At 42.1% G+C, this 24,921-nt stretch overlaps 1 long non-coding RNA gene across 1 annotated transcript in view; it reads left to right on the top strand.

Annotated features, from left to right (window-relative positions):
- The first annotated feature begins 4,051 nt into the window (after positions 1–4,051).
- The window catches only part of LOC123370127, a 44,591-nt gene continuing 23,721 nt past the window's right edge, over positions 4,052–24,921 (top strand). The window contains exon 1 of the long non-coding RNA XR_006579288.1: positions 4,052–4,124. This is a non-coding gene — a long non-coding RNA (uncharacterized LOC123370127). The remainder of the gene's footprint in view (positions 4,125–24,921) is intronic.

A 24,921-nucleotide genomic window follows, 5' to 3' on the forward strand; every position in this document is an offset into this window, starting at 1 on the left:
TGCAGGAGACCCTCTGTGTTGCAGGAGCTCCATAATTCTGAGAAGGCAGAGTTGAGGCAGAGAGGAGCCAGGGAGCAGCCACTCTATGCAGCATGCTGGGCTCCTCAGGTCCAGGCCGGCCTCTGAGCAGAAATCCATCTGGAAGTTACTACAACTGGAATTAACAGTAACTCCCCTTCCATGTTTGCAACATGGGGAGTAGCCGGGTGGAGGTGTCTGTTTCATTACAGCCCCTGGGAGAACTGCTTGCTGGAATGGCTTCCTCGGGAGCTATGCTGCTAAATGCAGGTTTGTGCTAGAGAATACCTCAGGGAAGAGAGAGCGGATCAAAAGAAATCTGGGCAACCATGGAGGCCTGGGCAGAGATGTGGTTTATTCAGTCAGGTGCAGAGATGAGGAAAGGATTTTAAAATGGCAAAGGAAGTGAAGCTACACTAGGGATGAATTTGGACCAAAATGTGTTAAATGTTCACAGGTTGCAAGAGGGTGATCAGTTGCAGATTGACACTGAATGAAAACTAAAACCACCAGCTCAGTGTCTGGTAAGCAAATGGAATACATCATTATAGAACTAATCAGACAGCATCATAATGGTCCTCTTCCAAAAGTTAAATGGGCCAAATTCATCACTGGTGGAATTCCACTGGCTTTACAGAAATTTAGAACTGAGCAAAATTTTTTGATTAATTGGTTTTTCATTGAAAAATGCATTTTAAAGGGCCCAAACTATTCACTGAATTCGGGTTGAATATAATGAATAGTTTTGCTTTGAATTTTTTTGTTTCAACTTTTCAATTCAAAGGGGCGTTTCAATTTCAACTTTGGTCAATTAAAAAAAAACACAAAAAAGGTGAAAATACCCCAAATGACCAAATAGAAATGAAAAACTTTAAAAAAAAATTGTTTTCCAGGCAGTTGAAAATGTTTTGGTTGACACAAAACAAATTGAAAATCTGCAAAAAAAACCCCACCTACATTTTGAGTCAATTTGAAATGTTTTGGTTGATTTAAAATGGCAATATTTTTATTTGATGAAAAATTAAAAATCTTTTAAAATATTTCATTTTGGTTTGAAGATTTTTTTTAACGGTGTGGCCCCCCGAATTGAAAATCCCGTTATTTGGTCAGCTCAGTTAGAATTACTTCAGGCATGAATTGAGTCTGATAAGACCGCTCATCATTTTGGAGACCGCATTACTGGAGACTAATTGTTAAAGAACTGGTACAGAAAGTGGGTAACAATGTTGATATGGAAAAGTTGGGTGGGGAAAATGGATTTTGTATTGATTAGAAAAGAAGCGAGTAAGATGGGACATAATGGAAGGACATTGGAAGGAAAGTAGGGATATCCCAAGGCTATACAAATGGCTAAAAAGATAAAAAATAAGAGGGCACAAATTCAAGCAAAGAAGGGAACTAGCAGAAAAGATGCTGAGGAGGAAGGGAGGAGGCAGTCACACTATCGAGCTGAAATTATGCAATATTAAAAGAACTGGAGGTAGGGAAGTAAAACCAAGAATAGAGAATAATGTTGCTACACAGGATGGACTGGGCTATGGTACACGGACTGCAAGATGAATGATCTTCTTTCTCAGAGTTACTACACTGCCACAGTTTGCTCAGAAACTAATAGTGCAGTCACTGTAATATTCCTGTGGTTGCTAACCTGACAGAATTAATAGTGAACAAACATGGGCATTCCCATCCTTTCTTCCCCTATACTTCAACTGAAAGAGTTGCTTTAAAAATGAGAACTTTTGCAAAACAAATAAGAACTTCTTGGATTTAACATTAAAGTGCTATATGCTTCTATTATGGTGCAGAAATAGTGATTAATAATAGAAAAATTAGCCTTGACTGTTACCATCTGTGGTTGCCTAACAGCAGTAACCACCCCTCTGCCCAAAAAAAGCCCCTTTTCAGGATCTCTAGATGTTGATACTTCAATAGTGACTTGGAGTAAGCGTTGGGGTGGAGGAGAACAATGAAAATATTTCATGTTTCTCAGGAACTCAGCTCAATACTGATAATTAGGGGATAGCCCAGCCAGTTTTGGCTGGTTCTTGTTTAATTCAGTGTGTGGCAATAAATGGCTGGTTGGAAGGTTTACAGCTCTCTGTGTCTCTGGTGATTTCTTCTTAAAACTGCTGCCCCCAAAGTTATAACAACATGGCGACGAGGATGGGATGACTGTGCTGCCCCAGCAACAGAAGGAAGTAGAAGTTAAGGTACAAAAAAAACCCTTTTTGCTGCTAGAAGGGGGTGAGAACTGGCTTGTTTGCACTGACTGTGCAAACTGAAACTAAAACCATGGCTACACTTACAGGGCCGCTGGAACCTTTTGAGGAGACTATAGTGCAATGGCATGTATATACTGAGGGTTTTGAGCTTTTTGTTATTGCAAATGACATTACAGAAGAGAAGAAAGTGCCAATATTCTTGAGTGTTGTAGGGGCTAAGACCTTCTCCCTGCTACACAGCTTACTACACCCTGTTAAGCCAGAGACTAAATCGTACAGTGACATTGTGGAAATCCTGGGGTCTCATTTTTCTCCAAAACCATTGATAATTGCTGAAAGATATAAGTTCCACAAAAGAGACCAGAAAGAAGATGAAACAGTTGTACAATTTATAGGAATTTTGAGAAAGCTTGCAGAACACTGTGAATTTAAGGAGATACTAAATGACGCCCTATGTGACAGGTTAGTGTGTGGCCTGCACAGTGTAGCTATATGGAAGCGCCTATTGACAGAGGCTCAGCTTACCTTACAGAAGGCTGTTGACTTTGCGGTTTCCATGGAACTGGCAAAAAGGAGGCGCAATCCATCGGTGAATCCACTAGGGTGCATAAAGTGTCATAAGAACTTACACACAAAACTGTGGGGAGTCAGGAGTGTTACCGCTGTGGTAAGCCGGGTCACCATGCATCAGAATGCTGGTGTAAGGACCTGGTGTGTCGACGCTGTGGCAAAAAGGGACACATTGAGTGTGCCTGTAAACAAAAGAAAAAGAGGCCTGTGGTCTGGCCGACCAAAAAGGGAAATCTGCATACCCTAGAGCAGGCCCAGGATGACCAAGGAGACACCTCATCACAAGAAGAGCCATTCCACATTTTGTCTTTGGCAGTGGGTTCACATGAATACTGGGTAACCCCGTTGTTGGACGGCAAACCTATACGCATGGAACTGGACACCAGTGCAGCCATATCGCTGGTCTCTGAGACTGTGTACAAAGAAAAGCTACAACATCTTCCGCTTAAAGCAACAAAAACAGTTCTGAAGACATATATGGGAGAAGCTGTGCCCATGTTGGGCACTACTGATGTTCAGGTGGAGCTCAATGGACAGCCGTTAAATTGCCATTGTTTGTGGTGAGAGGTAATTACCCAGCCTTAATGGGTAGGTCTTGGCTTAGGAAGATCCAGCTGAACTGGGCAGAAGAAGAAACCAGTCTGCCCCCTATGCTAAGGAAACATGCTGCTGTTTTTGGAGAGGATCTGGGAAGTATGAAGGGAATCACTGTGACATTGAACATTAAACCTGACAGTCAACCAAAATATCTGAAAGCCAGAACTGTGCCATATGCCATCAGGCCAAAGGTTGAAGCAGACCTGGAGCACCTGGTCACAAATGGAGTCCTAATACCAGTTACCCATAGCCCATGGGCAACTCCTATTGTTCCAATAGTGAAGAAAGATGGCTCCCTCTGGATTTGCAGTGATTTTAAACCCAGTGTTGTGTGCAGTGTCAACCCAGTGTTGTGTGCAGAGCAATACCCGCTTCCCCGCATCGATGAACTCTTCACAGGCCTGGCTGGGTGACAAAAGTTTAGTAAGATTGATCTGAGTCAAGCGTATATACAGATGCACGTCGATGAAAAGTCCCAAGAGCTGTAAACCTTGCAACCAGCCATTTATTGCCACACGCTGAACTAAACAAGAACCAGCCAAAACTGGCTGGGCTATCCCCTAATAATCTAACTCAGTTGCCATAGCAACAACAAGATTCTATTACCGTGACAACCAAATACACAACAAATATCTTCAAGAGACTGAGGAAGTGGAGAATTAACATAATAGGAGTTGGTGTTGCTGAAACTGGGAAAACTTTCAGATCACAGCAAAAGTGGGTAATCTTTCCCTCTTGTTCCTCCACTCCATTGAACATTACTAGGTGCAATGCAAATGCTTAGTGGTGTATAATAAATAATAAATAGCATCGCTGACGACAGGTGGAGAGGCAATCTATTACTGTTTGCAGCATGGTTGAGAAACACTCTTCTGCCCTCACTAAATTGTTCATTCATTTTACATTGGGATCACTACTAGGCTGGTGAAATCTGCAGAAGTTTTGCCTGAGTGAGGACCTCAAGATTTGGCCTATTCTGAGGGTGCTTTCTCCATGCTCCGAATAGCTCTCTGTTCCAAGCTATAGTTTGTTCTTTCAGTTCAAACAGTACTCTGGATGCTTCTGAACAGACTCCTTTGCATTGTACCATACACAGTTCTCCATGGACCATTAGTTTATGCAGGGTGACTGCTACCAGTGCCTCACCAGATAACTGTGCCATCTTGTTGCTGTTTGACCTAAGCCCCTGCCCTTCTTGTTAGGCTGGAGGCCTGAAAATAAAGGCAGTTACTCATCCAGTTTGCCAGGGAAAGAGAGAAGGATAGTGTAGCATGTTTTTAAAAAGCTTTCTTTATGTGATATATTTAGGACTTATGAGGGGAAGGAATTGGACTGTCCTTTATTTATCTTCACAACAGGTGCAGCATGGAGAGACATAAAGGCAGCATTTTGCAAATGACAATTCTGTCAAGTACAAAGCACCCTCTAGTGCACTGAAAAGAGAATTCCCTCTCGTATGTTCCTTTCAGTCTTAGGATTTAGTTATTCATTTATTGAGTGTACTCGTGGTAAACGTGTCCTGTACATTGTTTTATGAGTAAGACAGGTTGACTTCTGGACTGAAATAAGAACAGTTTCGGCCAAGACTGATTTTGCTGTGTCAATTTATTATTGTATCAATTGAGTTTAAAAATTGACAATTTTCAGCCCATTAATGGAGAGGCAACTGCTAGTGCAACTTCTCCAGGTTTCTCCATAATCAAGTTTGGTGTTTTTTTGTTTTTATTGCCAATGAAAACTGCTTTTCAAACAGGTTAAGGAGATTAAGATTATAAAAGCAAACATCAGCGAGATGGAGGCTGAAGGTCAAAATATAAATTCAAGAGACAGACATATCTTGGGAGGAAGTGTGGGAGCAACACTTGGAAATAAATTATGAGGTGGCAAAGACAGCTCAAGAGTAATTCAGGCCCCAGCCTGCAACTGAATCTATGTGGGCAGACCCCTGCTCAATAGAGCTCAGCAAGGGTGCAGGGGCCCACCCATGAAGATCCAGTTACATAGTCAAGGCCTTGCTTGGAAGTCTTCCTTTTACAAAATCATAGCTAGAAGTGATGAAACAAGAATTTATGAAGAATTGAGAGAGAAAGTAAAATAGGGTTCCCCCCTTCATTCCCCACATCCAAAATGTAAAGATGCAGAAAATGCTAGTGCCACTAAAAATGTGCAAGCAAAGTTCATGCATCTACAGTGTTATTTGAGTATTTGTGAATGACATGTATGTGACTAGATTTTACATGAATCCTGCTATGGGGACTGGTACTCAAACAAATAGAACTAAAAGGTGTGCGGGGCAGAGAGAGAGAGACAAGTTTTAATGCCAGTATTGCAGAAGAAAAATGGTGATGGCAGCAGCAAAATATTTGCATGCTTGCCCCATGCCTTACTGGAGCATGTGTCTATGCAGAAAGAACAGCAGCAGCTGCACCACTCATTTGGGAGCTATATTAGGATGAGTTCCTAGGCTCAGACTTAGGGTTTGAAGAAGGACTGAAACTGAGGTCTCCTTATTAGTAAAAGTGTAACTTATGAAACAGTGAAGCATCATAATCATCTTCAGAGGCAAGACTCTGCAGTAGTCACCTGAAGGACTAGATCTGAGTGAAATGAAAAGTAGCAGTGGTAGTAAATGATACTTGTACTGTATATTGAGTAGAGACGGTCAACATTTTTCAAATTATGATTTTTCTAAGAAATTTGTTGTCAATAACTTGAATTTCAACCAAGCAACCCTGAATATTTGAGTAAAATTTTCATTTATTTGAGTTTTAATTTTTGAAAAATTTAGGAATTGAAGAATATTCATAAGTTTTTGTGGTCTTTCAACCATCCCCAATATTAAGACTACGGTTGAAGATACTACTGAGGAGTGTAATAAAAAATCTTACAAAAGAGATTCCTAAATCTGGCTAAAATGTTGCAAAGAAAGCTTTGAAATGGCTTATTTGACTGTATCTGTTCGAACAATTCTGTCTGGATGTAACTAAATCTGTGTCACTAAATAATTTGACCATTCTAACTAGCGTCAAGACTTTTGAAATAGCTTATTTGATTTTACTTTTAACTGTAAAATGATCAAGTGAAGAAGTAAAACCACAGGTGGGGAAAAACCAACAACAGCGGAACAGTCTGTTTGGACTGGGCTGAGAACCAGACCTTCACTTCTTCAAAGAAGGCTGTAGTGTAACTCCTTTTTCCCTTCTCTCTTCCTGCAGCTGTGGCTTGCATACTGCTTTCTCCAGATATGTAAATTCCATTCTGCGTAGAGTAGCTAAATGGGGTCAGTAAAAAGCCACATAAGGCAAAACATGCTGCTTCTGTAGAGTATTTCCATTCCCTGCCAGTATGGAGGAGAAACGGGAACATTCTACATGGCTAGACCTCTGATAGTCTTTGCAAAATCTTAGAAAATAAAGCTGGCAAACAATTGACAAATGCTTTTGAATTGTGACTAAGAATGATCATCGACACCAGTGTTTCCCAACCTTTTTGATACCAGGGACCTGCTTGCAGCCTTCCTAACTTGTGTCAGGGAGATCTCAGGGACCGGTCGTTGAGAATCACTGATCTATGCCATGACCATGGCTTATTTCTTAGATTGGGAAGAATAAAATCATAGAATCATGGAATCATAGAATATCAGGGTTAGAAGGGATCTCAGGAGGTCATCTAGTCCAACCCCCTGCTCAAAGCAGGACCAATTCCCAACTAAATCATCCCAGCCAGGGCTTTGTCAAGCCTGACCTTAAAAACCTCTAAGGAAGGAGATTCCACCACCTAAACAAACACAAGTTTATGGAGCTCTTTGCCACATACTTGTTGCACCTGTCCCATAGGATGGTGTCCATAGATAGTTTGAAATAGTTTGAGAATTGGCAGTTTTACAAAAGCATGGCCAAGTGTTTGTCCATGACAGTTTTTAAGAGGGTAGCTAATTAATGGCCAGACATGACTAACATTGGTAAAAGGAAATCATGATGGAAAGGCAAGGGTGGGGCATAGTGAATTATTGTTATATTTTCTTCTGATTCATTACATGAGTTAGACTTATTTTTGTTAGGGCAGGTCTACACTACTGATTAAGTCGATCTAACTGACGTCGCTCAGGGGTGAGATGCTTTTCCACTGACATAGCTTACGCATCTCGCTGAGGTGGAGTAATTATGCCAATGGGAGAGCGCTCTCCCATTGGCATAGCACATCTTCACCAGATGTGCTACAATGGCGCAGCTGCATTGGTGCAGCAGCGCCAATGTAGCACTGTAGTGTAGACTTGCTCTTAGTCATCAGGAAAAGTGTAAAGGGCACTCAAAGCAACTGTATCACTAAACATTCTTTGGGATTACCAATCCTAATAAGATCACCTCTTGACATCAGTTGGCAGGATACCCACTGATGTTCTTCTCTTATTAATCTAATGGGTGTGAAAGTTTAAACAGGCCAAAACAGCTAAATTAAAATAACAGCAATAGGTCTGATCCTGCAGACCTTACTCAGATGAAACTATAGTTGTAGGGTCTGATCCAACTCCCACTGAAGTCTATGGGATTCTTTTTGTTGATTTCATCAGTGCTGGATAAAGGCCTTAATTAATGAGTTAATTATGACTACTCTGTGCCAGAAGCCTGTCTGTACAGTGACAGATTCCACTAAATGGGTGTGCTCCTGCAACCTTTACTCAATCAAGTAGTCATATAAATCAGTGGGGCTATTTGTATAAGTACTGGCGGGTCTCATCTTACGCGGGGTTCCGTTCCGCGGTTACCGCGTAAAGTGAAAACCACGTATAGTCAAAATTGCATTGAGTTGAATTGCGGGCGGAATCACCCGCACTACAGAAACAGGATTTTGCATTGTGTTTGGCTCTCCTGTCGGCCAAACACAATGCAAAATCCTGTGCCTGAAGCCTCTCTTTGCTCTTTCTTTTCCACTGTATTCAACCCATTAGTTCCCAAAAGCAGAGAGTTTCGTTTCCTGAATGAGTCCTTTCAGAGGTGCCTGCCAGTGTGTAGTGAGTCTTGCTAGCACAAGAGCAATCATAATTAATGAATTAATTTCAGTCGTTCACACCCTGAAAATTCCTTTGAGGACAGGCATTTGCTGAACACATGGGGATCTGAAATCTCACTATAGAAGTACAGCTGAAGCTCCTGACCTACCAAGAAGCATTAAGAATCAACTGAAGTCTCTTAAGGATTATGAGCTCCTTGAGGTAGATGAGTTGGGTGAGATGATGATGTGCATGATGAACACGTATTTTTTCCAGAATTAAATGAACTCTGAACTAGAGTTCCACTTTCTTTCAAGATCCAAGGGTTCTATATTATTGCTTTCTTATGTCCCAGAATGTAGGCTTATCCAAAACACCTTGTTTGTTCCATCACCATTGCATTTTTTGTTCAAAGTCTACTGAAATTATTTTGCAGTATAACCATAGAATTCTGTTAAATTGTCTATGCTCTAGCTTTTTCATTTAACCTGATTTAGTCTTAAAAAAAGAACACCCTCTCCAACCCCCCCCCAAGTGAAACAAAAAAACAACACCATACTGCACTCAAAAGTTTTTGCCTAAACATTACATAAATGTTTCCAGTTTTGTTTTGGCCAGTAGTCTCAGAATGCATTATGATTAAGCTGTGTTATATCTAGTCAAAAAGGACACTTAATACACACATAAATCATTCACATTACATATCAGATACTTTAGAAGGGGCTTGGCTCTTATAGAGGATTAGGCTCTCGTATTCGTGCATGCATTTGGTGTAGCTATTTTCAGTGGGATACTTCATCCATCATTGTCCATGGGCTCTAAGGAAAGCCAGCAAGTAAGCTGATCATCACAGCCTGTCAACACTAGTTGTTTAGAGGTCAATCCTGCAGAGCGCATAGCTTCACCTGCGAGGTGCTGAAACCCTGAAATCCCACAGAAAGTTGTTCAGCTCTTTACTCTTAATGACACCAGAAAAAAATATTCAGAAAGGCTATCAAAATAATGCAATTTATACTGATATGTCAGTGTTAAAACAAACGGTTATACACATATGTATAAATGGAGTTTTTCTGAGATTATTAAAGATTGATGCTAAAATTCAGTTTTGTTCATCTGGATGGGTTTTATTAGCAACTGAAAAATAAAATGAAGTTCCAATCCTGCAAGGAGATGAGCACTTCCTATGAAGCACTGAATGCCCATAACTCATTTGAAGTCATTGGGAATTGAAGGCTCTGGCCCTTAGGAAAAGGAAGTACATTGGAGACAAAATTCTGATCTCAGTTAAACCAGTGTAAAATAAGGACTTCATCTGGGTACTCTTGGTTTACACTAATATAACTGAAATTAGAATCTAACCCTACATGTCTAAAGACTTCCCTTGATTAGGTAGGCTCCATTATAAATACTACAGCTTTTGAAATTATTAGTGATTGAAAACCCCATACTGGGTGAGATAAAGTAAGGGCCTGATCCTGCAAACCCTTACTCATGGTAGTAAGGACTCATGTGAGTAAGGCTTGTAGGGTAAGCCCCTAAACTTTGCAAGAAAAGTTTTGTGTTTCATTCAGTAACTGTACATTTTCTGTGGCTTACATATAGTTAGTAATTTGTCTACACAATCCTTCTTAATCACTGCCCAAAGAGTTTACAATCTATCTTTATTTTTGTCTCATACAACACTGAGTACATTGTCAATGCTAAATAAATAATAAGACCGAGAATGAAAACTGTTACCTAAGAACCCTCCATCCTTCTATCCACAAAATTTTTTTAATTATGAAAGATAAGTGATGATGATGGAGTCTCACATCACTGTTGAAGTGCAAGGATTCAGCAAACACTATATAAGCAATGTACTTTTGATATATGTAATACATTAGCTTTGGTTTTACTCATTGAAAAAGTTCCAAAACAGTAACAGATGCATTTTTAACAAAATCATAAGACAGTAGTTATTAAACGTCTTAATCCGTTCCAAAATCCTTCTAACATACAAATATGTATCTTGTTAACAAGCTATGTAACTAGGGACTTCAATGGGAACTTGCCTCTGAAAGGACTGCAGGAAAAATGGCATAGTTTTTCTGTCTTAAACTGTCCTCCTGAAACCAACCATAATAATGTCTCCAGTCCAGTAAAATATACTATCATAGTTCAATTTATATAGAAAAACTGAATGTATTTTCTTAAACATCACACATACAGAATACATGTGCATCAAATTATTTAAACTGATTTATGATCATATCCTTTAACAGTCTAATACAGACCCGAGCTTTATTTTCAAGAAACAAATTCTTAAAAATCATAGATCTATATGTTGAATTTTGAAAACACAAATGAATCCTCATGTCCCGTTTTTCAGTCCAAGATAATTTTATAGCCAGAAATAAATAAATCAGAAATTACACTTCAAAAATCTTACATACTTTTAAAGGAGAATGCAATACTTGCTCCACTGAGTAGCTCCTTAATGCTCTCTTATAAACTGTTTTTTTAAATAGCTGTAGGTCAATTCAATTTTGTATTGGCATCCTACTTTAATGTAGTCCCATTGCTTAAATTGCTATAACTATGCAATAATGTAATGCTGGTATACTGGTTAGGGCTGCTCTCCAATGTCACTAATTATTCCAATGCCAGATGGTTTAAAGGGTATCTTTCTGTGTTTTGTTAAGATACATAATTTTTTTTAAAAGGCTCTACCGTTATGCTTACCAGCTTTCGGGGTGGGTTCCGGCATTGTTACGCTATTTATTCCCAATCAGTTTCAGTCCTTCAGATTCAACAACTAATAGCCCCAAGTCCAGTTGAGAATATGCAGATCAGTATGACAAGCAGAGGGGGAGAAGAATTCCTCTGCTTTATATACTGCATTGAAATATCAGTCAAAATAGCACCTCCTCTCTTTTCAATGCAAACACTTTGAAAATTGGCTGTTATGGGAGCCCCTCTTACATCTGTTCTCTGCAGCCTCTGCTCTCTTGGCTTTTGGAAGGAATCTCTGTTGCATTTCATGTGGCTGATGAGAACATCTATAACTTTCTATATTCAGCAGCACCACACACACACACTCTCTCTCTCACACACACACAGTCCCACACACAGAGGAATAAAAAGGCACTGCCAGGCTATCAAAGGGCTCTCCAGCATGCAGAACTGATATGAACTGTTTGTATACAATTACCTTTTTTCCATGGCATAAGAGGATCACAAATAGATACATGACTATATGCACACAGTAATCTTTAACTTTTTCCCTCCCTTTGTAAGAAAATTTGCTCAGAGTCAAGACAAAAGAACTGTGAGCTGAATACTTTGTGTTACTTTTATCCAAGGGAAGAGGATTCTTCTGTGTTCCTTTTGGAGCTATGAAACTTCATTCCCCCCTGTCCCTTTTTTGGTACCTGCTACACCTGTGTGGATCCCTTCATTGCAGCCATGATCATTTTAGCATAGGTGGACAGTTTAGGGTTCCTTTCAGCACTGCTCCTTTGTCAATTGGAGAGGTCATTGCTGAGAGATGTGATTTTTTCCCTTGCCCCCAGAAGTGAATGTGTGGCTTCTGCAGCACTCCTAGCTTCTGCCAGCCCAGGAAGCAAGACAGCAAGAATGGAAATCCAGTGCACATCATTTGTGATGACAATTCTTAGTTCTACTGCTAAACTAATCCACTGGGCTGCCCCTTTAGTGTAACTTCTACATAAAATAGGACCATTTTCTTATATAACATAACAGAAATGTACCTCCCATTATATTAACTTCACTATTTTTTATTTGCTACTTGGCTTTCTGGGATTTAAAGACAAATTTGCAGTAATTAGCAGAATAACTATAGGCCTGTAAGGTTTTATATCATTAACCCTTAGCCATCTAGCTAATCAATGGGCTGCCAACTGGGAACTTGCAAATTTCCTAATGATGTGGTGATGCTGTGCCATGTAGGAGGGAGGATTTCTGGCTGCTGGGAAGTGGACCCATGCAGGAACTCTTGCCTGAAGTTATTCTCAACTGGCTTTGCCATAACCACACTTTCTTTCTATCCTCACAATATAATAGAGTGACCAGATAGCAGATGTGAAAAATTGGGACAGCGGGTGGGAAGGTAATAGGAGCCTATATAAGAAAAAACCCCAAATATCAGGACTGTCCCTATAAAATTGGGACATCTGGTCACCCTACAATATAACATCTTTCCCCTTGCTACAAGGTCCTGATAATTTTCTTGGTCTAGGCACTGGAAGGGAAGGGAAGGTGGATCGTATCCATCAGATAGACCAGATAGAAGGAAGAACTGGTGCAGAACCAACACTGGGACCTGCAGAGAGGTGACACAATCAACACAATTAGAGAGGTGGGAAGTGTGATGGAGCTATGGTGTTGGCAGCGCTCAGTGGGGAATTGTGAAAGTGGAACGTGTGATGGAATGCTAAACTGTATTATACGGTTCAGCCATGAGGTGGCACGGTGTGTAAAATACCTTATTTTAAATGAACCTCAACCATACCTAGCAGAGCATTAAAGAATTTTATGATGAACACATCTGGTGTGTATAAGCAAGCTCTGTGACCAGTCCATATCTGACACAGAAGAACATGACATGGTATCAGGAGTAAACTAAGAACTGAAAGAATAAAGCAACAAAGTTGCCAATAGAAGAAACAGTAACAGAGGTTGCAGGAACTCATGAACATGCCACTCTACAGTGCCCCAGAGAACTTCATCTTTGACAAACCTTCACAATGGGCAGACTGGAAGCAGTATTTGAACTCAATGGAATATTTGGTGATACTGGACTTTTGAAAGGCGATCCAGTACAAATAACCTTAAGAGACAATGCTGAACCATATAGTGTATACCCACCTCACAGGATCCCTATCCAATTACTTCATAATGTGAAAAACTGAGTTAAAGAGAATGGAGCAGACTGGCATAATTGAGAAATTTCTGAGCTAACAGCATGGTCTTCCCCAATCATAGCAGTTATGGGGGATTCAATCATTAGAAACATAGCTAGCTGGGTTTGCGATGACCGGGAGAACCACATGGTGACTTTCCTGTCTGGTACGAAGATTGCAGATCTCTTGAGACATCTAGATAGACTTATGTGTAATTCTGGGGAGGAGCCGGTGGTCATGGTACATGTAGGTAGCAGTGACATAGGGAAGGATAGGAGAGAGACCCTGGAGACCAAATTTAGGCTGCTAGGTAAGAGATTGAAGTCCAGGACCTCCATGGTAGCATTCTCTGAAATTCTTCCAGTTCCACGCACAGGGCCAGTTAGGCAGAACTGCAGGGTCTCAATCTGTGGATGAGATGATGGTGTAGGGAGGAAGGGTTTAGATTTATTAGGAACCAGGGAAACTTTTGGCTAAGGGGGAGCTTATACAGGAAGGATGGGCTCCACCTAAACCAAAATGGAACCAGATTGCTGGCACTTAACATTAAAAATGTTGGAGAGCAGTTTTTAAACTAAGGGCTAGGGGAAAGCCAACAGGTGCGGAGGAGCACGTGGTTTGGACAGAGACAACCTTTAGGGGAGGATTTATTAATGGAGATGCTCTATGTCCTAGTAAGGAGGAGAGGATGGAAGACGATAAAATACGAGTTGGATCTGATGAGAAACAGTTAAATGAAAAAGAGTCCCATTCAATTACATCATGTAATGGCATCAAATATCAGAGGGGAAGCCCTGTTAGTCTGGATCTGTAAAAGCAGCAAAGAGTTCTGTGGTACCTTAAAGACTAACAGACTTATTGGAGCATGAGCTTTCATGGGTGAATATCCACTTTGTCGGATGCATGTGACGAAGTGGGTATTCACCCATGAAAGCTCATGCTCCAATACGTTTGTTAGTCTATAAGGTGCCACAGAACTCTTTGCCAATCATGTAATGGCAGACAGCTAAAAAGTGACAATTTTCAAGTGCTTATATACAAATGCTAGAAGTCTAAATAATAAGATTGGCGAACTAGAGTGCCTCGCATTAAATGAGGCTATTGATACAGAAACTTGGTGGAATGAGGATAATTAAGGCTATGATTCAGTCACAGAGGTCAAGGCAGTCAGGGATTCTGTGACTTTACTGGATCTCTGTGACTTCTAGGGCTTCAGGAGAGCAGGTGGGACTGTGCGCCCCTGCCCTGCAACTGAGGCTGGCTGGAACCGGGACCCTGCAACCCCAGCCCCGCGTCTTCCTCCGGGGGCTGCATCCAGGACCGTGCTCCCCTGCCTGGCAGCGTCCCAGGCTTGACGAGGGCTGCAGCCGGGACTGTGTGCCTCAGCCCCGCAGCTTCCACCGAGGGCTGCAGCCAGGGCCAGGCACCCCAGTATCCCAGCATCTGAGATTATGTCTACACTACCCAGCAGATCGGCGGGCAGCGATCGATCCAGCAAGGATTGATTTATCGCGTCTAGTCTAGACGCGATAAATTGACCCCCGAGTGCTCTCCTATCAACTCCTGTACTCCACCACCGCGAGAGGCACAGGTAGAGTCGAGGGGGGAGCGGCAGCAGTCGACTCACCACAGTAAAGACACCGCGCTAAGTAGATCTAAGTACGTCGACTTCAGCTACGTTATTGTGTAACCTAGATCGATCCCCCCAGTGTAGACTAGGCCTCAGGCTTGGCGGGGGCTGCAGCTGGGGCCGTGTGCCCCACCACCCTGCTGCACCAGGGGCTATGTGACCCCCTTGCAGCTTCCCAGGGCTGTGTTCCTCCTCTCCTGGCTGAGGCCAGGGCTTGGTGGTGGCTGCAGTCGGGGCCGCCCACCCGTGTCCCGCATGGGCCAGCTCTGGAGCGGAGGCTGTGTTCCCTCCATGGCTGCACCCCCCACTGTGGCCACTGGAGATGGGGCTGTGCCCCCAGCCATGGCGGGGGGCACAGCCTGTCAGTCCCTCCCCCATGGGACTCCATTCCTCCCCCCTACCTAGCCCTGTTCCCTGGTTGTTTTTAGTAAAGTAATGGACAGGCCATGGGCTCCAGGAATGTTTGTTTATTGCCCGTGACCTGTTCATGACTTTTACTAAAAATAACCGTGATAAAATCTTAGCCTTAAGGATAATCGATGGGACACAATAATAGCAGGTTACAAAATATATCAGAAAGACAGAACAGATCATGTTGTTGGGGGAGTGGCACTATATGTGAAAGAAAGCGTTGAATCACATGAAGTTAAAATCTTAAATAAACCCAACTGTAAGGGCGGTTTAGGTGGGATATCAGGAAAAACTTCCTAACTGTCAGAGTGGTTAAGCACTGAAAAAAATCACCTATAGTGGTTGTGGAATCTCCATCATTGGGGATTTTTAACAGCAGGTTGGACAAACACCTGCCAAGGATGGTCTAGATAATACTTAGTCCTGCCATGATTGCAGGGGACTGGACTAGATGACCTGTCGAGGTCCCTTCCAGTTCTATGATTCCATGGAGGACAGGTCCATCAATAGCTATTAGCCAGGATGGGCAGGGATGGTGTCCTTAGCCTCTGTTTGCCAGAAGCTGGGAATGGGAGACAGGGGATGGATCACTTGATGATTACCTGTTCTGTTCATTCCCTCTGGGGCACCTGGCACTGGCCACTGTCAGAAGACAAGATACCGGGCTAGATGGATGTTTGGTCTGACCCAGTATGGCCATTCTTATGTTCTTACATAACAGTCTAGCTGCCAAACTACTGGGCCATCCACTTAATGGAAATTAGATGGAAAGAAGTAAGCTTCATCTAGTGACTAGACTGTCCTCTGCTTCTCAGCAGGACAACCCATGTCTCTGTAGGTAGATTTAGATATGTCATGATTCTCCAATCATCTTATCACCAACATACCTTAATACTAAGATCCTGTATTATTTTGTACAGAGTGTCCCACATCATAAGGTAGTCTCTCTTCAGGTGAAAAAGTCTCTTCTGATATCTAAATTGATCCTCCTTCCCTAATTTAGCTTGTGACCCTGTATTTTATCCTTCTGTAACAGGTTCATACTCACATTCTCCCCCATCCCCTTTAGGTTCCTCTATACCGTCTTAAAATCCCTTCCTAGCTGCCTCATTGACTAAACATATTAAGCTCCGTAAATCTTTCCTCGCCTATCCCCAACCCAATTAATCTCATTGCCCTCTTCTGGCCTCTTTCCAAAACATGGGGTATCCTTTTATAACTCTATATGGTCCCTTTGGCACTAAAGCATGACGTTTCCAAATGGGGACTAACCAGGGCTTTATATAGTTAAATCATTACCTCATTTGCTTTTTAATTAATTCCCATGCATATATATATTTGCTCTTGCAGCTGCTATGCCTGAATTCATGTCTGTCATATTCACTGCTGTTCCTAGGATGGCATTCATTGGTTTACCACATGCTCCATTCTATTAAGCTGGTGTCTAAATTTGTTACTGGAGAGAAATCCTTATCTTACCAGAGCGACTAGGCTCAGCCTGCAAAGGATCCTCAGGGCTTGAGTATGGGAGAGGGATAGCTCAGTGGTTTGAGCATTGGCCTGCTAAACCCAGGGTTGTGAGTTCAATCCTTAAGAAGGCCACTTAGGGATCTGGGGCAAAAATTGGTCCTGCTAGTGAAGGCAGGGGGCTGTACTTGATGACCTTTCAAGGTCCCTTCTAGTTCTAGGAGATTGGTATATCTCCTTTTATTACCTCCACAGCCATCTACCCTTGGGAGGTCAAAAGATGGTGAGTATAAAACTTGGTGGATCCACTGCTTACACCTTCTCCTGCCAGAAAGAACCAATGAACATGCCTGGTCAGGGACACTGTGGTGCTAGACTCTCTGGTGCACTGGTCCTCACCCCTTAACAAGGCACATTTCTCTTACTCCCCTGCACAGAGACATGAAATCCTGTCCTCTCCTACCATGCAGCAGAACCACCATAGCATCACCGTCTTTGTGTGAGAATACTGCCTTTGCCATTTGGGATACTTCTACACTTTGAGCTGGAGGTATAATTTCCAGTTTGAGGACACATTTCCGCCTGAGCCGCGATCTATCTAGCATGCTAAAAATAGAATGTAGCCACAGTGGCATGAGCAGAGGGAGGGGCTAGCTGCCCTGACTATGTGCCTCGTGTCTCAGACAGGATTGTACTTGGATTGGCTAGCTCCTCCCACCACTCACAACTACTCTCTAGTTTAGTGCCCTAGCTCAATCAGAGCTAGCCCAGGGATGTCTCCTTGAGCAGGAAATTACACTCCCAGCTCAAAGTGTAGACACACCTTAATGTCCCCGTGTAAAAAGAAAAAAAAAAGAAAGAAAGGAAAAGACCATCAACACTTTTAGAGGTTGAATTTCTGATATGAGCATTTTTTCATATTTACCAATAACAAGAATAAATCTCGTCTTGGATACTGGGTGTCACAGTCCCTGAATAGGCTGCCCCTTCTGATTCCCCTTTTCAAATTCCCTGACTGCACCCCTTTCAAGTGACAGACATATCCCTTCACTTCTCTTTGGGATGGGGCCCTGAGGCCCAACCACTCCCTGCCTGGGTCTCCAGATTTTACCTCTCTGGTAGGTGATGTCTAACATGCCCTATAGATTTGATACATGCAAGAGTTCTCCTTCGAGAGCCTGTGGACAGCGGTAGCATGCAGTGACACAAAAACAGCTTTTCCGCAACAAAGCATGATATATTGTGTCCCAAAGTTACAGAGTATTTAGAGAAGCTGATTTAAAGTAACAAAGAGTCTTATAAGCACATTGTTTTACTTACACTTGGTATTTCCTGAAGCTCCCAGGTAGATGTGACTTAGCCTTGGTGTCACCCACTCTCTTGGGGACCAAGTTGCTGCCTGCTTGCTGCAGATCCTAGCTCTCAGTTAGTGTCTGAGTCAGCCTGCAGCATGCTCTCTGTCTCTTTGGGTCAGCCTCATGCCATGCTGACACTGCCCTCCTCCCTTTCTGCCAGGGGCACCTTTAACAGATCCGTGTTTTTTGACATCCAGATTTTCAGCCTTGGCTAACAGCTCTGTTGCCAGAGCTGGGGCTGAGGAATCCCTCTTCATGGCTATCAATGGGGCTATTGTTTGAGTAGATGCCCTTATCTGATTAGGCCATAGTTTTGCCTTTTCTGCCTGGTTCCATGAACAACCCCTTTGATCTAACTGTGCATTCAGGTGAGTTAATATCACACAGATGCATTGAGGAACATATGTTATTTATAAAAAAAAAAAATACAAGTATTTCCCAGTTCTCCTCACTGGCCAATGACAGACTAAAGTGCATTACTGAAAATGCACACCTCTCTTGTTTTTTGCAAGAAAGAAATCACGACACCTGCTGGATTGGGGCCTTAATGAATAATAGGTAATAACAATACTTATGGTGCAGGATCCAGGATATTTTCATTTGAAACATATTCAGCAGTTTGTATGAAACACAGATCTTTGAAATATATTAATGCTTAGTGATGGGTAAATTTTAAAAGATGTGTAGTTTTGGTTGTGATGAAAAGCCCAAAGTTGAGATGCTCCGGATCCTTTCAGTGTGTAAAACTGTGCTGCAATATCACTGAGTCAGGATCTCTCACTGTATTTCTCATACATTTTGCTTCCAGTCCTGGCCAGAACCAGCAAGGACAGATGTTGTGTTTTTGGTTGTCGTAGTAATAGAATCTTACTTACTTAGGTGCTATGGCAATTGAGTTAGATTGTTAGGGGATAGCCCAGCCAGTTTTGGCTGGTTTTTGGTTAGTCCAATGTGTGGCAATAAATGGCTGTTTTAAGGTTTACAGCTCTGTGTCTCTGGTGATTTCTTCCGGAAACTGTTGCCCCCAAGGATATAACAACAGAAATGCAAGAAAATGAAAAATAATGGATGGGAAAAAACCTTTACTTGAATTTTTCCAAGCCTCAAAAAAAAAGTACTGGCACCAGACTATCAACTTGAGTAACTCACCATACCTCATTTAAATCACATTTTTACCAGCTGAGGATATGACCCTTGGTTTGAAAAACAGGCAACGGTTTAGGTCCATTCTTATTTTATCTTAACCAATTTGGATAGAATACAGTGTAACACCGGTTATGTGAGTGGTATGAGGATGTGAAAGAAATTCTGGATTTGGATAAGTGGGGAAGTTTGTAATGTATATGAGATGTGACGCTGGATAAGAGGGTTTTCTTCAAGATGAGACCAAGTTAAACTTCAGAAACCAGGTTGATTTTTGTTTTATTTCTTCCTCCAAGATAAATAAGCTTGGAGACACTTCAAGGCATCTGAGTGACAGATAAACACCACTCAGCAGCTTCACCTTCTGCTTGACAGTGACCCATAGAATGACATTACTGTATAAGCAACACATGTCCTGGAGTGTTATAGCAGTCACAGTGTTGCATTTCTAACAGTACATTCCTTTGCTGTGAAGCACTCAGCAGTGGTTAACAGACAGACTTGCTACAAAGAGCACCAGGCAAAAAATAATAGGAGAAATAAACAGAGCAGTTCTGTTCTTTTTCACTGTTTTGTTAAAATTAGCCATAAAAGATGAGAAGAGAGATCCTGAGAAAGAAAGGCTGAGGGAAGAGTTGGAGTGAAATCCTGGCCCCACTGAAGTCAATGGAAGCTTTGCCATTGACTTCAATGAAGCCAGTATTTCACCCTTTATTTTTATTATGTAAATTAGTTAAATGAAAGTTGAAAAGAGAAAGGGGAATAGTCAACTGGGAGAGGAAGAAAGAAAAATAACAGGCTTGATTTTTGCTGTCGTGAACACCGGTGTACATTAGGAGCAACTCCATTGGAATCAATTGAGTTACACCACTGTGAGAGAAATCAGAACTGGGTTCATGTTTCATTACATTATAAAAGGTTGAATTTTAAATGTGCAAGACAAATATAACAATAAATAAGAAGTGTTTCTTTGGCCATAATTTGATTTGCTCATTAAGCATTTGCTATTTAGTTTTACAGCTTTGCCATACCAGATCATGCTATTGGTCCATGTAGCAGGGTATACTGCCAGCATTGGCCAATGATGCTTTAGATGAGGAAAACACCCCTACCACCCTTAATACACTAAGTCAAATGTGCAACGCTATGACACGTCAGAAGAAATTCCTTTCTTATCCTAATAGGCGATCACTTTACAGGAGCATGAAATTTATCACATGGTCATTAGATTATCACTTTTTTAAATGGAGTATCTCCGCTCCTATTATCCTTTATATAAACATCACGTGACAATCTCATTGCATTAAGAGAAAAAGGAACTTTAAGTAAAATTGCTACTCTTCCCACTCAATACACTTAAATGGTGAGTTAGTTTCAGAGGCTGTGATAATATAAGGTGGAATTAAAAGATCAGCCCTCTGTCTGAATGGAAAAAGTGGCAGACAACTGTTTTATCTTGTCATCACAACATAGTTTTCTCAGAAACAATCATGTCTCCTAGTATCATTTGAATACATTAAAAACATTCACCTTAGTCAATTTTCTGCATTAGTGACTTTCCAAATTTCATTGTCTTTGTGAAAAATAAGATAAATTTCTGATTTTTATAGTAAACTGTGAATTCAAAACAGGCCAGATGGACTTAAAAACAACCCCTCCCCCAACAAGTTTAAAATATTTGTATTACTTTGTTATGTAATCATAAGTACCAACTGTGATATTCTATACCTTGGGGGAGCATACTGTAACCCCCAAATTCCTCATTTTCATATAATCATGATCTAACATATAAAGCATGCCTTGTAAGGTATCAGGGGAAAGGTTATGATCTGCGGAAAGTCATTTCTCTATCCATATATGTGTATCATTATTGCATATGAAATTATGAGAATTGTGTTGTATTGTGATCACTAAAACATGCTGTAAGTTGGGAAATCAGCCAGATATTAGTTCTCCAGAGGCAACAGCAAGGAAAGTAACTAACGCCCGGGCAGGGTGTCAAACAACCCATCAACAGCCATTGTCCAGCACGGGAGCTACAATGCAGTGACTCATGTGCATGAGGCCACACCAGGGGAATTGCTCAACCTTGCTTGGAGAGACTCAGCAATGCCTTCCAGACATGCCTTGACTTGTGCTCCCCAAGCACATGGACTGAGGGTATAAAACAGAGTGGACACATACTGGGCCCTTCTCCTGCCCCCACCTTTGCTGCAAGCAACTAAGACACTGAGAAGAAGACAAGACTCCAACAGAGGAGATTGGCCCAGGTTTGAGGAACAAACCTGTATATTAAGGACTGCAATATCCAGTGGGATGAAAAAAACTGCTTAATCTAGTTGCTGCCAAGTCTAATAGGGTTGAGAGTTTAGACTGCGTGCTTATATTTTATTTCTTTTGGTAACTAACTCTGACCCATTATGCTTTGACTTATAATCACTTAAATCTATCTTTGTAGTTAATAAATCTGTTTGTTTATTCTACCTGAAGCAGTGCATTTGGTTTGAGGTGTGTCAGAGACTCCCCTTGGGATAACAAGCCTGGTACATATACATTTCTTTGTTAAATTAATGAACTCATATAAGCTTGCAGTGTCCAGCAGGCATAACTGGACACTGCAAGATGGAGGTTCCTAGCATTGTGTCTGGGACTGGAGATATTGGCTAGTGTCATTTGAGTTGCACAATCCAAGGAGCAGCTTACATGCCAGAGGCTGTGCGTGAACAGCCCAGGAGTGGGGGTTCTCACAGCAGAGCAGGGTAAGGCTGGCTCCCAGAGTCAAGGATTGGAGTGACCTAGCAGATCACTGGTCCAGATAACACCAGAGGAACATCACACCAACATATTAAATATATGGGAAAGTACATATTTAATTTAATATGTTGGTACTTATGATTACAGGGGGGCATGGTGGGGCCTGGACCAGCCCCCACAGGGGAAGAATGGGGAGGGAACACCACTCAGCCCACTCCGCTCCCAGCTCCCGGCCCCTGACTGTGACCCAGCTGAGGCTCCGCATCCAGCTCTGACCCCAACCCCAGTCTTGGACCCTGGCCACAGCTCCGTTCCTGGCCCCGCTCCCGACCCCAGACCCCAGCTGTGGTCCCAGCTTTGACCCCCCCTTATTCCTGTCCACATTTTCCCCCACCCCAAGCCGTGGCCCTGCTCCTGGCCCCAGCTCTAGGAGAGCGGGGAGGTATGGACAGGAGTAAGGGGGGGCACAATCCTGAAAAGTTTGGGGACCACTGCTTTAAATCAAAGTTATATGTCTTTCTAAAAGATACGCTGTAACTCAACCAAAAGTTATGGTTTGTGTGATGCAGGAGGTCAGACTAAACAATCACAATGGTCCCTTCTGATCTTAAAATCTATGAATCTATAATACAAAGTGACCTACTGATATTAACTAAGCTACACAAACAACTCTGTGAAGGTAGAAAATTATGATCATTTTACAGATAGGTCAAATGATTTGTCCAGTTCCACATAATATGTCAGCTATAGGAAGAGAACTCAGGAGACCTGGCTCCTAGTGCTGCTCTTTGACTACCAGCCCATACTTCAGCTTCTCTGTGACTCCATGGACTCTGGATGAGAAATCCCATCTGAGTATGATTTTTTTTCCCTTGGGTTCCAGATGCAAAACACAAAATAGACCATCCTCTCCATATATTCTGAGCTATTAGGTTTGTCGGGGAGATTTATCTTTGTGAGCTTCTAAATATATGTGACTGGAAGTCTTTCAATCTTGTATTACCACACCTCCCAGACATACCATTTCCAGTATATAGGTCTTAATACATGGGCTTCAAGGACTTGATTCCAGAAAGCTTGATTCCAGGACAGTGCTGTGCTATGCTGAGGCTTGTTAGTTTAGTCTGAGCTTTACTGAACAGTATATCTGTTTTTAAATAAGAAAAAAAAATAGGCTTTTGCTGGACTCACAAGCACTATGGGAAAGATTCTTCTTCCAAAAATAAACCCTTCCTGCTCAAGTTAGAGCCTGGGGCTTAAGGTATTAGCAGTCTGGAACCATAACAATACAAACATATGATAAGCCCAAATCAGGCTGAGCAGCATTTGTGCATGATATGGTCACTGCTTTGTTATTACAAGTTCAACAGCCCACTTGGGATTGCGTCTGTAGGATTATTTTGAGTATTAGCTGGACAGAGAGACTGTGTGCCATCTGCTGGCAACTAAACAAGTATGTCAGTCTTTTTTTTAATCTATCCACTAAACTTTCTTTAAAAATATTTCATGGCTTGTTCCCACAAACCAAACATTCTTGGGATTGAAAAAAATAATTCATGTGATCTAAAATACCCTTTCACAGAAAACAGGGCAGACTGTGGCTGGTCCTGTAACCCAGGGTTCTTTCAACACAAAGCTCTTGGTAACTTTTACTCTGTGCGTGGAAGTGTCAGGAAATAAATCAGGGAAGACACAGCCGTCTGACCGATAGATGGCTGGCACAAACAGGACAACACAAGAGTGCTTTCACTTAAAGCTAAACTTTACTAGTCTCAAGCACTTACACACGTCCACAACAAGATTAGAAAACACCCCCAGCCCTTGATAATTACCAAAGCTGAGTGTGGCTTTCGAGTGACACAGCGGCAGCCCGTCTGCCAGTGGGGAACAGAAGATGCATCCAGAGGGAGAGACCAGTCCCGAAGAGTCTGCAAACAAGTCCAACTATGTCAAGCTTTTCCCCCTTATTTATACATTAGTAACAGAATGATATGTCCCTTAAAGAAACTTTGTTAAGTAAGGAGTTTCCATCATCAAGCAAGAGGTTCCTTCTGATTATTGATTAACCAGGTGTGGGTTTTTCCAGAGTCTTCAACCTTGAGACCCCAATAGACATTCCTGAGGATACATCTTGCTCTTTTAAAATGCATGTATCAGCAACTTCAACACAATTCTCATTGGGAAGGACGCGGGGGTCAAGCTGCCCTTGCTGTGGCACCCAAAACCCCCTCTCCTCCTGCCTTGGTCAAGCTGAGATTGCTGAATGGCCAATTTACAGCTTGCTGACTAGGCCGCCTTTAACAATAAGCCATAGTGGTTTTAGGCACTTTACTGGTTTGCCAAAGTCTCCTCGTACAGTCCTGTGTGGGTGGACAAACTGGGGAGGAGAGACAAGGAGCCTTCTCCTATCTTGCACTCCCCTGCAGGGACCAGCCACAATCTCAGTCATAAAGTTTTCTCCTTTCACACCAGACAGTGAAGCACTCCTGGAGGCATTTTGGCTGAGTCAGTCAGATGGCAGCCAGCAACACCTGCCACTATTGAGCCCTCCATGCCTTCAGGAATTATCCCTGCTACCAAGCCCCTCCACACACATCAATATGTGCTCTGACTTAATAGCCAAGACCTAGCCCTTCATTGCTAAACAGGCTCATTTTTGTGGTTACCCTTTAGGGCCTGCTTCAGTTTACATTTTTAAAAAACCATGCTTAATTTTCAGAGTCTTCAGGTATGTCTAGCGAGCCTCCCAGTTGACAGACTTAGCTAGTGGGGCTCTTGGCCAGCACTCTAAAAATAGCTGTGTAGACAACACTTTGCAGTTGTGGTTCGGGCTGGAGCTTGGATTCTGAAGCCTGGGGCGGGG

The sequence above is a fragment of the Mauremys mutica genome, chromosome 1 (genome assembly GCF_020497125.1).
Source record: "Mauremys mutica isolate MM-2020 ecotype Southern chromosome 1, ASM2049712v1, whole genome shotgun sequence".
NCBI lineage: Eukaryota > Metazoa > Chordata > Testudines > Geoemydidae > Mauremys > Mauremys mutica.